At 37.8% G+C, this 16,010-nt stretch overlaps 1 long non-coding RNA gene across 1 annotated transcript in view; it reads right to left on the bottom strand.

Moving 5' to 3' along the window:
• The window catches only part of LOC308652208, a 295,262-nt gene that overhangs the window by 120,744 nt on the left and 158,508 nt on the right, over positions 1–16,010 (bottom strand). The window contains exon 2 of the long non-coding RNA XR_014022754.1: positions 3,945–4,026. This is a non-coding gene — a long non-coding RNA (uncharacterized lncRNA). The remainder of the gene's footprint in view (positions 1–3,944; positions 4,027–16,010) is intronic.

Below are 16,010 nucleotides of genomic sequence, written 5' to 3'. Positions count from 1 at the left end.
TGGTTTGGTCTGTTGGGCTCAGCACAGGTTCCTATTCCAAATCAACAGCCTCCCACAAATTTCATTTAACAATGCCAAAAATTATAACAAGAAAACTAGGGAAGCCAGGCATGGAGCAAAACACCCAAGCTGGAATGAAAGGTCTTTAGGTCAGGTTGTGGGTGGCTGACTGCCCATTCACATACAATTCTGAAGTGTAAGACAAAATTTTATAAAGCCAAACATTTTATAGCTCTAACATTAGTCTTGTATAATGCAATTTTATCAATTAGATTTTTGAAAAGTTTCTTAACCACAGCACATCCCTCTCTAGCAATTCAGCAAAATTAAAGTGATTTACAAAATAGGCAGAGACATACATTATGTTGTTTGTCATCATTTCCCTAAACCACTGGGGTTGCAAAGAAGCATAAATATTTTAAAAGTGTTCAGGATGGGTTTCATTCTGTCTTTGGCAATTTATTACTTTATAAGAGACGGATGACTGAGATGTATCCTAGCAATCACTAATTGTTTTTAGATTATACGATAATATATTCATTTCATAATTGTAAGTGAAAGAATGCATACTAATGTTCAAAGCTATGGTCCCTTTTGCATAACTTAACTAATTTTAATGGGTGAAAACTTAATTAAGTAGATTCAAAGAGAAATCAGCTTTGGTAATAAATATGCTTACCTTTCATGAAAACTGATAGTCATTTCATGCCACAGTGAACTTCTGGAACCTTGTCTTCAGCAATATTTTGACCATAGGCAGACCTCCAATCCATTCATCCCAACATCTTTTTCCTGTGCTCACTCCTCTCACATCCCCACTTTCCCCAACCTAGCATATGTGGTCAGGTTCTTTATGAACACTCCACAGCACATAGTTTAACTCAGTGGCTCACTCCTCCTCCAGTCTGTTTACCCGGCAGAAACTCCCCCCTGGTTTTACCTGACTCTCCAGGTCTGCAACATCAGGCAAAAAGCTCAATGTAGCTAGAAAATACACACCAAGCTGTTGGCCTCATGCTAAAAATTTTAACCTGCCCACCAATTCTACATTTCCCTGTTCATTTTTTCATTCATTTTCCTTATGCATATGTATTAGTTCCATATTACTACTACAAAATACCCCCGGAATTAATTTATAAAGAGAAAGGATTATAAAGAGAAAAAATTATTTAGCTCATATTTCTAGGGGTTCCAATATAAGATCTGGTGGCCCCATAACTTTAAGCTTTTGGTGAGCGTGCCAGATGGTATTGGTGGAATGCATGAGTCAGAACAAACTGCTCACAAGCCAGAAAGATACTGAAAGATTGGCATCTCACAGTCCTTTTCTGTGCTCTCCATTCTCTGCTCTCCCTAATACAGAAATTAATTCAAAGTGTCGATTTACAAAAACTAGTTCCAATCTTTCTCCTCCAAGGCCTTCTTGAATCCACTGTAATTAAACCATCTTCCTACTGAACTACGATACAGGTTTTTTTTTTTTTTTTTTTTTTTTTTTTTTTTTTTTTTTTTTGGTAAAAGCCATTAAAATTCTCATATGGCTAAATCCAGTGGCTAATTCTCAGTCTTCATGACTTGACTTGTCTATGGCCCTTGATATAGTTAACCACACCTTAATAAAATGAACTTGGAGCCAAGCATGGTGGTGCACACCTGTAATCTCAGCAGCTCTGAAGGCTGAGGCAGGAGAATCATGAGTTCAAAGCCAGCTTCATCAACTTATTGAGGCTCTAAGCAACTTAGCAAAACTATATCTCAAAATGAAAAATAAAAAGGGTTTACATTGGGCAAGGTGGCTCTTGCCTGTCATCCCAGGAGCTCTGGAGGCTGAGGCAGGAGGATCGCAAGTTCAAAGCCAACCTCAGCAACAGTGAAGTGCTAAGAAACTCAGTGAGACCCTGTCTCTAAATAAAATGCAAACTAGGACTAGAGATTAGGCTCAGTGGTTGAGTATCTCTGAGTTCAATCCCTGGTAACCCCACAAAGTGAAAGATGTGCGTCAGTGGTTAAGCACCTTTGGGTTCAGTCGCTGATACCAAAAAATTAAAAAGAAAATGAGATGAGCATGGCTTTCAGATCTCTCTCCTTACTTCCCTTCGGTCTCATAGTAACTCCTCTTGATTGTTTTTCCCTCCTCTCTTTGATCTCTAGGACGCCCTGGACTCTCTCTGAAGTCTTTTGCTCATCTCTTGCCATAGTCACTCACTAAATCAGATGTATTTAATCTACATTATATGTAAGAATCATCCAGGCAGATTTTTTTTAAAATACCAAAGCCAGGGAGCCACTGAATTTAAAATGCCTAAAGCAAAGGTGGGCAGCAGTCACTGCCTTTCCTGACCTCTTTCCATCTCAGCCAGGACCACCATCTGAGAACCAACATTTTGAAATGTGTGTTTCATCACAGATCCTGCCTCTGAGCTCCAGACTTGAATACACAACTGCCTACTTGAGTTCTACATTCACATGTCTAATAAATGTTCCAAACTTCACAGCTGTAAAACAAAAGCCCTAATTCTACCCTCTCCCAACCCGGCTTTGCAGTCTTTTTAGTGCCAGTAAATGACAGCTCCATCCTTTAGTTGTTCAAACCAAAGCCTTTGGAATCATCCTGATCATTTTCTACTCATGCCTCACATCTTCCTATCTGGAAGGAAATTCTGTCATTTCTACCTCTGAAATAGAGAACCTGTCACTGCCTAGCATCTCTCTTACCACCAAAACTCCATCATTTTTTCCCCAGGCAGATGTAACGGTTCCTTATATCTATCAATTCACTGCCCAAATATTAACCACTTTGACTATTTAAAACACCACCTCATCACCACGTGCCTCAACTCCACCTCAGCTTTGCGTTACACTGCATTTATCAGACACATTATAGTTGCACTTATTGCTCATTAGTTCTGCCTCCCCCTTAGAATACAGGCTCAAGAAGGCCTTGCATCTGAAATAGAGCCTTTAGCATGAACAGAGTATACGCTCCCTAAGTATTGGCTGACTGAATGATAGCCTCTTTTATACTCTAGTCCATAAATTCCTCTGGAAATAAAATTATGTTAAGTAAACCAAAAGAAAAAAAATGTGATCATTTTAAGGAAGAAGGAAGAAATAACAAAAACTGCAGTTGGAATAACACTATTTGGTGCTACCCACTGGTTTGACAGTATAGATAAAAACAAAACAGAACAAAACATTTTGATATGTACGTATGCCTCCCCCCATAATTATGAAGTGAGCCAGTGTGTTACTTCAATATATACATCATTTTTCCTCTTGCCATAATCTGACTCAATGTCTTGTGCTAAGTTGGTCTTTTTGTTTTAGAGTCTTTCCCAGGAAAAAGAAAAAAAAGCAGAGCCCTTTTGTGCTTCTTTACTGTGACAACATGCATCTGTGTTACCTGGTAACTTCTCTGCACTGGCTGTTGGTGCAGCTGAACCATGTGCCCTGGGCAATCTGGTTCCCGTGGAGCCTCTGCGGGAGCTTGACAAGAAACAGTGGAAAACCAATGTCTTTATGTGACTGCAAATCAAGATTTTCACTGTGTCCATAAACCCCTCCATCATGAGCATCGGCACCACAAGATGAATCTTTTATATACCTGCGTTTATTTAGTATATGACAAAACAGATGCTAGCCAACTATGATAGATTTTAAAAGCCTGCTTTATATTCGTGTCAATTTATATCTTAATGCTAAAGCTTGTGAGATAGCACATTTATTCAGAAGCTATCAAAGAGAATTAGCCTCCTGATTTTTAAAGACACAATTGTGTATATCTGACACGGCAAAAGATACATGGCCTGCTGGAACATATAAATATCCTCATAGGGAAACTGTAATTACTTAAAGCAAAAATATATTAACTTCCCAAGATACAGAGCCAGGCGCACTGCACTGTTCATACAGACATGTCGATCATATCGAGTCATCTCACTCACCCCATATTCAATATTTCTTGCTGCAGATAAGAGTTGTGCTTGTGGATAGAAGTCGTTAAACTGAGGGTCCAAGGGAATAGTTCTGGAAAGGTTAAAAATAAGAAATAAGTGTTCATATATCAGGGCATGTAAAAACATTTTTTTCCCTGCAGATGGAAAAGCCTATATGAAATTAAAGACAACAAATTAAATAGAATGGGATCCTATGGCTGGAGCATCTTAGGTCCTTTGGGATCATTCTGCTGTGAGAAGGCCAGGGCACTCTGCCTTAGAGGCGAACACCTTGTCAAAGTCTTAGAAACTTCAGTATTGTGTAAAGAGGAAAATGGACGAGACAAGACCATTTGTCAGCCAAAGGAAAAGCAGTAGCGGCACATGAGCTTAGAATTGTAATAGCTGACTGCTTAAAGGGGCCCAGGAGACAATCTTATCACACTCCCTCATTCGACAGTTTTTTTTTTTATTGGATGTTCACAACTTTACAAAGCTCATGACAAATCATATTTCATAAATTAGAATCAGTTGGATTATGAACTCCCATTTTTTCCCAAATACAGATTGCAGAATCACATCAATGGAGAAATTTTTAAAGGTTAAAAAGAAGTTGGCAGACTCAAATCCCTTAGCTGCAGAGTGAAGCTCATTTCCAGCTTGAGGGACCCATGAGGCAGTGTCCTTTCTACTACCCTGGCTGCCTCTCTCCCCACTCCTAACCTGTCATAACTCATGGCTCACTGTTGTCATCAAATACAGCTGTAGAATTTCACGGCAGTCTCAGTACTATGCATATATTGCTTTAAATCGAAACTTTTCTTTTCTATTGGAAGAAACATAAAACTTTCATAGTCAAGGATAAAAAGCACTGGATTGTAGATTCTAATTCAACTCCAGCAGGATGGCTTTCTAAAGGAGCAGCATCTGGGAGAGGGGAGGGCATGCGCAGTGGGTGCTAGGCTAGAATTGTAGCAGATGCGCATGTGGCCCATGTTTGGGGAAGTGCTCCATCCAGCAATTCTGATCTCAAAGCATAGTCATAGCACCCACTGTATATCCACTGCTGATCCTCATGGGAAAAACTTATTTGAAAAAAATTGAACAGTAGCTAAACTGGGGATCAACCACTCTTTTACTTCAGTATCCTAAAACTAAAAGAGCCAACTCTGGAAAAGTTTATATTCTGCACCTAGAAAATAATGGCTCCTTTAGAAAATTCCCCCCAAACAATACTATCTCCTCTGCTATTGGATACCTTTGTGCAATCAGACTCTTTTGTTTCTATAAAGAGGGACTTCTGGAACATTTTACCCCTTTCCTTCTTTCTGATTATTTGCAATAGGGACCAGTAGAAATGCCAAAGATAAAATGAGGATGTTTTAGTGAAAACTAGCCATTCTTGACTCTGGCTGCATGTAAGAATCAATTCTTCAAATTGAGTGAGCTTCAAAAACTATGTTTGTATTCTACCCCTACATTTAATTAGTCTGGAAAGGGGTCCTAGCATCTGGTATTTAAAAAAAAAAAGATCTCCAAATGATTACATGGATAATTACAGCATTGTTCTACATTAAAGGGATATGAATAAAGATTGTGGAATCAGAGGTAGAAGGCACATTAGAGAGCTAGGAAGACCCTTTGCTATAGTGGTAAGGGATCCAAAATCCAGGGATGACATGTTAAGATCTCAGAGATAGTTAGAAGAAGAACCAGGATTCTGGTCATTTGGCTTTGTGAATTAACTAGTTCTTGAAAGGAAATCCCCGACATCAAAGAGAAAGAAAGAAAGAACATAGAATATAAATAAAAGGAAGTGATATCTTTGTGCAGAAAATACAAAATGTGTGAAAATCAAGAGGTGAACCCCATAATACCTTTCAAGGATGGGTAATTAGGCAAATCCACAATGACTCACAGCAGCACAGTGGACGCTGGGGGCTTGAGGTTTCATAAGTGACCATGACGTGTGTATGCCAAGGTAAAAACAAAGCATGCCTTGGTTAATGTCAGAATTCAATTTTATGTGAACTACAGAAATCATATCATAAAATGCTACATATGTGCTTACCATGTACAAAGTTCATTTTAGATATGTTTATCTTGTAAAGCGCTTGATATAGGCCAAGAACTCTGAATCAGAGACAGGTGCTATGTTGATATACTGCTTTGGGGATGCAAAATCTAATAAGTGTCCTGTGTTGATTCATATCACAAGAGGGCCTTACAGTCATGTTGCTTGTGTGCTCATGTTGTCTTTCCTTATAAAGGTGGAACATTGAAATTCTGAAATCTGCACTTACCTAAAGTGAAGATTACTTTCTTGTTCAATTCTATAAAATTGGAGAGAGAGAGGAGAGAGAGAGAGAGAAAGGAGAGAGAGAGAGAGAGAGAGAGAGAGAGAGAGAGAGAGAGAGAGAGAGAATGGTCAGAGAACCAAGGAGATGAGAGTAATGAGGCTCTCCTTGTTTTTCTTTCCTTCAACTCATCTTGCAGAGGACAAGATCAGCAACAGAAGAGGTGATGGTGTCTTGAATTGTCCCTGGGAAACTCGAATATTGCCTTAGTCCATTCACCTACTGACTCATTTTCCCATCTTAAAACAGGGAGTACAATATCTAAATTGTAACTAAGGTAGGATGCAACATGTTCAATGATAAATAGTAATGCCTCATCTAGCATCTTTGCAGAAGAAATATTACACATAAACTCATTTTTTAGATAAATTACATTCCTTTATGTCATCATTCATAAAATCATTATTTCAATTGAATTATTTATAAACAATATTAATCATGACTGTTTCTTTTTTAGTATATACTAAACAGTTTGATTTTATTTTTGAGAAGATGGGTTAAAAGTAGGAATAGCAATTATTTTATTTAAGAGTTGTGGTACTCTGAATGGATATTAAGGTATAGAAAATTATTTGTATCTACATATAATGGCAGTAGATTGTTGTCCCTGTCTTGTTCTGAACCCCATTTCTACTGTCACAATATCCTGATTCTAGTTTCTTATTTTTTATATACAGCCTAAGGCTGGACGGGAGGGGTCTACATTTTTAACTGAGTCAAATACATGGCCTTTGTAACAGACTGTTGTCACTTATCTGTACTTCATTTCAGGCTGTTTTCTTGCCTATTTCGGGTTTAATTCATTCTGAAAATACAGGAAACCTGTTTTCTAAATGGGTAAGCAGCTACTTACTGTTAGAGTGTTCCGTGGTGAATACTGAATGTCAATTAATGACAAACTCCGGGAAGAACAATAGAAAATATCACTCCATTTCTATTTCTATTCTAAAAATTAAATGTCTATAAATGTATAAAGATCTTCCACTGAGTGCTGTCATTAGAAATTAAACCCTTCATTGGCTTGCTTTCCTGAAATGCTATATTTTTGCAAACCTTGCACTGTGAATCCTGGAAGCAAGCTTGGTAAGCACAGGAAAGTGCCTTGGCTACTATTCAAGGAAAAGCAGCTTGGAAAATAGAAAAGCAAGGAAAAAACACAATTAATTAACTTGTTAATTGTTTGCCTTAATGTGAACACCAGCCAGTGAAGATATTTCCACGGTGGTAAATGAAGCTCTCTGTGCAGTCTTGGCAAGGCTAGTGTGATGCAGTCTTCAGGGGGGGAATGTCCCCAGGATGCAAATGGCACACTCAGTCCCTGTGGATTTGCTTTGGGAGAAGCTAAAAGCAATTTTTCTCTACATGTTTGGAATGAGATGTTTTCCATCTTCTATTTCTCCTCAGTGTTTCAAAATCTATGTGCCTTATCAAGGTCCATCCCAGGAGACTTACCTTCCTTTCTTCCTTGAAGCCCTTTGTCTTTTAGAAGATGGCAATGTTCACTTTCATATGCTCACCTTGCATTTTCCAGGTTACCTGGTCTCACTTTGCTGTTCCAACAATTTTTGAACACAAATACTTACAGCATATCTTCTGAGTTAAGTTTTGGTAACTAATTTTTTTTTTCCCCCAGATGGGAAAATGTATCATATAAAGATTTCAAAGCATAGAGGTCAGTTGACCAGCTCGGGGAAGCTGAATAAAATTGGAGAGGAATATGTCTCTGCTGGCACAAATGAATCTGCCAGTTCTCGTGGACATGATGCAAGACTCATTGATCACTGATGCCTAGCCCAATGCTGGGCATGATGGTGATTGTGATATTGCTACCAGTACTCCCAACACTATTAGCCAGGTTTCTGATTCCTACTGACTCTGCATAATAGTTACTGAATCTTGGTATCAGCCTAAGATTAAAAAAAGAGGCTTGAAAAGCTCCCACCGCTGAAGACTGTTAATCAACACTGTTCAAATCCCTATACTTTGAAAGTCATGCTGAATTTTAAGGGATAAGTTTTAGAGGATGAAGGTAGAAAAGGAAGGTGCTTGGGTTAATCCTACCCAGTGATTGAGGATAAGCAACAGAGTCATGTTCAAAGAAGGGGAGCAAAACTGTACTGATAGGTTTTCAGTGAACAACGAGCAAGCAAAATCCCAGTCCTTAAAGGCTACCTAAAATTAGGAACTAGGGCAGAACCTCCATCTTGTGCTGGGTCATAGGTGGGAGTAAAGAAAAAAGAAGCTGTGGCTCATAGAACTGGCTTAGGTAAGCAAATACAGCTCTGCTAGCCACTTGCCAGTGGGCAGACAGACCAAGTACTCCATCGGGCTTGGTTCTGTTGGCTCTGAACCAAGGGGACAGAGCCTGAGGACTTAAGCCATCAGGACCTGAGTGGGACTAGGGAAGCCAGAAGATGCAGTGTCTTTTCTTTGGAATGTGTGCTCCAAGCAGTAGAGTGAGTCTTCTGAAATATTCAAAACCTAGAGCTTAGTGAAATTACAAAGATAATAATCAAGTGACTAGGAGTCCACAAAATACATGAAAACTCCAAATACGACAAATAATCTTCTCAGGAAAAAGTTCCAGATGAGTTTCACATTCATTTGCATCAGATTTCTTAACTCTATGGAAAACAATATATAACAGAGGAAACTCCATAGTATTAAAGCCAAAGAGATTCCTTCACTGCCTACCAACATTTCCAGTGATGTGCCCCACATGGTGGTGCACCCCTGTAATCCCAGCTGCTTAGGAACCTGAAGCAGGAGAAATGCAAGTTCAAGGTCAGTCTAGGCAACTTAGTGACCCTATCTCACAATAAAAATGAAAACCAGGTCTGGGAATGTAGCTCATAAGTAGAGTGCTCCTGGGTTAAATCCCCCCCCCACCCCCTCTCTCTTTCTCTGTTACACACACACACACACACACACACACACACACCCCATACACAAATCCAGCCATGTGATCTTAGATCTTAGTCATGTGTTTAATTTCACTGATTCCTGGCTTCCTCAAATATGCCACTGGGTTAATAAAAGCTACTTCAGAGAATAGTTAAGTGAAAGTAACTGTCGTAAGCCCAATTGACTTTGAATACTGATGATACAGCACAGAAGACTGGTCAAGAGTCTTGATTTTGGAGCCAGACCACCTGAGTGTGAATCTCAGCCAAAATGCTGCCAGTTGGGCAAGATATTTCATTTCTTGGAGCTTCAGCATTCTCACTAACAAAAATATATTAATATTAGATACCTCAGAGTCGTTATGAGAATTAAGCGAATTAATATCTGCAAAATTTAGCATTATCTGCGCTCCAACCATAAATTGTTTGCAAACGTCAGGAATTTATTTCTACAATGAGCAATAAGTAAACCCTGGCCAGAGATGGGCTGAGTCCTCATACCTCTGGCTGTTGTGATCTGCAATTCCTGGATGGTGTATATTTGAGCATGCGTGTGTTTGGTGGTAGGAACAGAGGATGGGGATTCATTATGACTTGACAATATTTTATACCTTTGTTAAGATGCCTTGAGGCAAAGAAGGTCTAGAATATAGAAATACTGAATTTGAAATTTAAGACTACTCGAACCCCAGGAAATCACAATTTCCAAGGCTAAGTAGAGAGAGAAGAAAAAAACAGAATCAGAAAAATAGCAGACACGTTCTGCCTCTGGACACATTTCTAACCCCTGGATATTGTCATTATCTAACCCCTTAGCCACCAGCTCCGGATGTGTGAGAATCCTCACTTGTTATTGTAAAGAGGATTGGGATAACCCGAAGAAATGCTAGGGAAAATCAGCCCAGCAGTTCATACACACTGGTCCGTCTTTAAGGTCATATTTCCTTTTTCAGCCATCAACAAAATATTGACAAAAGTCATTTGTTTGGAAGGAAGGCAAATGACCAGAAACTTACTGACAACAGTAGCCATGAAAACATTTTATAGGCACTTAAATAATGAAATTGATCATTCACAATTCTTGGCATTTTGGCAGCAGTGTCATTCATTTATAAAGAACATTAATCATGACCCCTCCCCCTTTTTCTGTTTATACTAAACATAATTTGATGTCGTAACCAGCATGGCAACCATAAGTCACTCCCTGCCCACCCACCACCACCACCACCACCCACACCCCCAAACCATCTCTGAAGGTGAATTGGTGAGAGTGACATCACAGGGCTAAACTTATCTTCGATCCAACCATAAATTGTTTGCAAACGTCAGGACTTTATTTCTAGCAGCAATCAATTACTTACCTCACAACCCACTGAGACATGCCAGCCTGTGCAGTAACGCAGTTGAGAACTCCATCTAGTCTAATGTTTCCCTTTCGTGGTCGATAAGAGTGAGGTTCGTTGCACATAAATAAATTGTTCGAGGTCACACAGCTAGCAGGTAACAGCCTGACCACCCACTTGAAACCAAGTCAGCTGATTTGAGTCTACAGCTCCTTTTACAGGACACATTGCATTTTCCTCAGCATGGACCTAATATGTTATCCAAGTGAATAACAATTTAGTAGTGCCAAATGTGACTCACTTTTCCTCCAAGACATATGCCATCTTCCCACTGGGAAGAGTCATCTCTTCCCCATTTAGCCACTGGACCACTTTATAACAGGTAGGTGGCTGTACCGCTTTTTCAAAATATATGAGACTTATTCTAAAACCAACGTCTCATGTTCACACATTACTCTGTAAGTGTATGTACTCTGGACTGAAAATACATTTACCAAAAAAAAAAAAAAAAAGGGGGGGGGGGCTTAGCATTGCTTAGACAAAATTTGTGTTTTTACAAAATTATTTATTATAGCAGGGACTCTTTAATTCCAAAGACAAGACTGCCTGCAGCAATGTTTAATATTCATTCACTTTTATTCAGGCAGAAAATTGACATTAGAACAGGCCTATTTTTATAAAGACATTCTAGTTTTTCCACAGGGAAGATACTTTTTCAAATATTATTCAAAAATATGCACAGAAAGTGTAGCCTCATCTTGTGATACCAAGTGATAACTTTTTTTAACCATTATATCCAATAAAGGTCTTTTGCAAGCATTCTGACAGCACAGAGGGCCTGAGAAGTGGGAGACTGCTAATGACAGACAGCTCAGGCTCTGTCACGTGTTTTAGACATAGGTCATGAGAGAAAAAAGAAAGAATCTTTTCCCTGAGTGAATTGACAACCATTTATTTATGCTCAATATCAAGGCTGCAGATGTTGGAAAATGTCAACCTTCAAAAGGAACAAGGAACTAACCACTGCATCTTGACCCAGGCTGACTGCCAGGAGAGTCCTGGTTTGGTAACAGATGGAGAAAAATTAAAAAAAGAAAAAAGCAAATCTCCATACAAAGAGCTATACAGACAAGGATAGAGATGTAGGCAAATCTCTTCCTTGCCTATTCTTCCAAGAGCCCAAGCACAACGTGAGCAGTGAATTAAGGGTCACTGTGCCCTTGGGTCGGGACAATCTTTGCACAGGCTTTGCTCAGCCTGTTCTCTGGTCTGCCTTCCCATCTTTCATGCCAAGACTGGCTTAACAGAGCAACCGTACATCTGGGCTGCTTTCCTGACAGCAAAGGAAACCATGTGGTCAGGAGTTATGTTATGGGTTGAGAAAAGGTAAAAAGCAACACAAAAGCAAACAGGCCTGGTCCAGGGGGAGAGAAGGAAACACAAGGAAGTGTCCTGGGGTTAAGCCAAGGCCAAGGGCTCAGGGATGCCAGACCTGTTCTTATTGCTTGTGTGGTGGCACAAGGCCTCTGGGTCCACAGAATACATGGGCCAGAAAATAGTGTTGCCAGGCCCCTGGCAGGTGAATTGGCAGTGAGGGAGATGGGCATCATAGAAACTTGCAGGCACTTTCCCTCAGGAGCCTGGAGAATGCACAGTAGGGTCAAGCCTGGGACAGGAGTGCAGCTGCCCCCCTAGGAAGCCAGCAGAATTAAACTCTCAGGCCTTTGACTGCCTGGGTTCCCCGTAGGGAGGGAATTCCTTGCTCTTTGGGATAATAAAGGGTGGGCATCCTGAGGAGAAATGTGTGTTTATCTAGAAAAAAAGAGAAACATACTAAAATACAAATTTTTTCTCCAACTTTTTCCTTTTTAGTTAGTGCTTTTTAATCAAAATTATAGAATCATCCAGACCCAATCAAGGAGTTTGCCTTAAGACTTGATCAACTTGAAACAACAGCGTGTACTATAATAGCTGTTCAGTAAATAAGCAACTTTTATTGAGATGGGAAGATGTAATATCAGAAAGGCAGCAATGTGTCTCCCCTAAATAACCATACAACACAATGCAATTATAAATAGAATCGTAGAGGATTGTGTGTGTGTGCTTTGTACAGGAGAGGTTATTTTATTTATTTTACTTTGTGAACTATGTGAAACAATTAGATGTTTATATGGAACAATAAGTACCCAAGATACAAAAGAGAAAATAGAATGTTTGCATGTTTGAAGCAGAGTACATTCCTGATATGTCTTACCATCCATAAAACTTATAAACTTTCTTTAATCAAACCAGCACAGGGGCAGACAAATTATCAGGGTAGAATCCATAAGAAGATCTGTGTTGACCTGAAACTGACATGTGGCAAAATGGAAATAGGAGAAAGGATGTTTTATTCTGTATTTCTCCTCTAAAATAAAATCTGATAGCATTTATTTTTTTCTGGAACGGTGAACTAATCATTTTGAGAAAAAAAATGAAAAAATTTGGACCTCATCCCACACCAAATACAAAAATAAATTCTAGATTAATTAAATATTTAAATGCTAAAATTTTTTTTAAACCAAAATGCACAGAATCCGTAAGCAAAATAGTAATCTCTAAAACTATAAAGCAAAAAAAAAAAAAAAAGGGGGGGGGGAGTTTTGGTTATAAAAAGGAGTTTTGGAAAAACATTTAGAATTTTAAATGATTCCACAAATAATATCAAAAGATAAATGGCAGAGGGGAAAAAAACCATTTGCAAACCACATGAGAAATTTGAGAGTTAAATTCTATAATAAATAAATGAATAAGAAAAAGACATAGAAGTTAATAATAAAAATAGGCAAGGAAAATAATTCATTTCTTAAAATACAAATTATAAAAGAGTCCAAATTGATTAATAAATAAATGAAAAGGTGTTCAAGTTCATGAATAGTCTGGAAAATGCAAACTAAAGGTACAATAAAATGTTGTATTTCACCCATTAGATTGGGATTAATTACAATGAACTCTAATCTCTGTGCTATCCAGGACAAAGAAAAAGTTCTTTCCCATGCTAGGTGGAAAGGTAGATACTGAAGTTTTAAAAAGTTTTCCAATATTATCCAATAAATAATTACAATATGTAGTGGAGTGGTGACCCTGTGTTTTATTCTAGCAGTTCCAGGGTTTCTGGTCTAATTCCTATGACTTTAGTCCTTTTTGATTGACTTTTGTTCAGGGTGAGAGAGAGGGATCTAGTTTCATTTTTCTACATATAGCTATCTCGTTTTCCCAGCACCATTTGCTTAGATGTGTTTTTCTCCAAAGTCTTTTTTTTGCACCTTTATCAAGTATTAGATGGCCATAGATCAGTGGATTTGTCTCTGTGTCTTTTATTTTGTTCCATTGGTCTTTGGGTCTATTTTGATGCCAAAACCACAGTGTTTTTGTTATGATAGCTCTGTAGTACAATTTCAGATCAGGTATTGTGATGCCTCCTGTATCACTTTTCTTGCTTAGTATTGCTTTGGTGATTTTGGGTCTCTTATTCTTCCAAATGAATTTAAGGATTATTTTTTTTTCTAATTATGTGAAGAATGTAATTGATATTTTTAATGGGTATTGCATTGAATCTGTATATTACTTTTGGTAATATGGCCATTTTGACAATATTAATTCTTTTTTAAAAATATTTTTATTAATTGTTAAGGGACCTTTGTAAATTTATATGTAGTGCTGAGATCAAACCCAGTACCTCACACATGGTAGGCAAACACACTACCATGAGCCACCACCAGCCCCTTGACAATATTAATTCTGACTATTCAAGAGCATGGTATGTCCTTCCATCTTCTGAAGTCTTCTTCAATTTCCTTCTTCTTCAATTTCCTTTTCATTTTCATTATGGAGCTCCTTTACATCCTTGGTTAGATTAATTCCCGAGGTGTTTTGTTTATTTGTTTGTTTGTGGTTATTGTGAATGGAATGGTTTTTATGATTTCTTTTTTGACTGAATCACACTGTTGAAGTATAGAAAACATATTAATATGTGAGTGTTCATCTTGTATCCTGCTAATTTTGCTAAAGTCATTTATAAGTTCTCAATATCTTCTGGTGTTTTGGGGACTTCCAGCTATAGGATCATGTCATCAGGAAACAGAGATAGTTTGACTTTTTTCCCCCTATTTTTATCCCTTTAATCTCCTTCTCTTGATTGATCATTCTGGCTCATGTTTCAAGGTCTATATTAAATAGGAGTGGAGAGTGGACAGTCTTGTCTCATTCTTGATTTTAGAGGAAATGCTTTTAGTTTGTCTCCATTCAGTATATGTTGGTAGCTTTGGGTTTGTCATAAATACCCTTTATGATGTTGAGGTAAATTCTGTCCATCCTTAGCTTCTCCAGCATTTTTAACATGAATGGTGCTGGATTTTATCAAAGACCTTTCTGATTTATTGAGATGATCATGTGATTTATTTTGTCCTTAATTCTGTTTAAGTGGCTAAATACACTTATTGATTTTTATATGTTGAACCAACCTTGCATCCCTGGGATGAAACTCACTTGATCATGGTATATTATCGTCTTGATGTGCTTTTGAATGTGGTTTTCTAATATTTTATTAGGGATTTTTGCCTCTATGTTTATCAAGGATATTGGTCTGAAGCTTTTTTTCCTTGAAATGTCCTTGGTTTTGGTGTCAGGGTTATACTGGCTTCATAGAATGTGTTTGGGAGTATTCCCTCATGTTCAATTTCATGAAATAATTTAAATAAGACTGGTGATAGTTCTTTAAGACTGGTGGTAAAACTCAGCTGAGAATCCATCTGGTCTTGGGCTTTTCTTTTATTTTGGGGAGGTTTTTCATTGCTGTCTCAATTTCATTATTTGATATTGGTCTGTTTAGGTTTTCTGTATGTCCCTGTTTCAATTTGGGTAGGTCATATGTGTTTAGAAATTTGTCAATGTCTTCTAGATTTTCCGGTTTATTGGAGTATAAATTTTCAAAATAGTTTCTGATAATCCTCTGGATTTCAAAAGGGTCTGTGGTGATATATCCTTTTTCATCTCTAATTTTATTGATTTAGATCTTCTCTTTCTTTTGGTTAATTTAGCTAAGGGTTTGTTATTTATTTTTTTGAAAAACTAACTTTTCATTGCATTGATCCTTTTGTTAAAATTCTAGATTTCATTAATTTCAGCTCTGATCTTAATTACTTTCTATCTGATACTGATTTTAGGATTAATTTGTTCTTCTTTTTCTAAGGCCTTGAGAGCATAAGCTTATTTATTTGGAATCTCTCTAGGTTTTTAATGTAGGCACTCAATGCTATAAATTTTCCTCTTACAATGCTACAAATTTTTCTCTGTCATACCGTCCCAGATATTTTGATAGTATTGTATTTCTGTTCTCATTTGTTTCTAAGAATTTCTTGATTTCTACTCTCATTTCTTCTTTAATCCATTCTTCATTTAAGAGTATTTTTTTCAATTTCCATATGTTTATGT

The sequence above is a fragment of the Spermophilus citellus genome (genome assembly GCF_964194105.1).
Source record: "Spermophilus citellus genome assembly, chromosome: 6".
NCBI lineage: Eukaryota > Metazoa > Chordata > Mammalia > Rodentia > Sciuridae > Spermophilus > Spermophilus citellus.
This window is presented reverse-complemented; position numbering and strand designations above follow the sequence as displayed.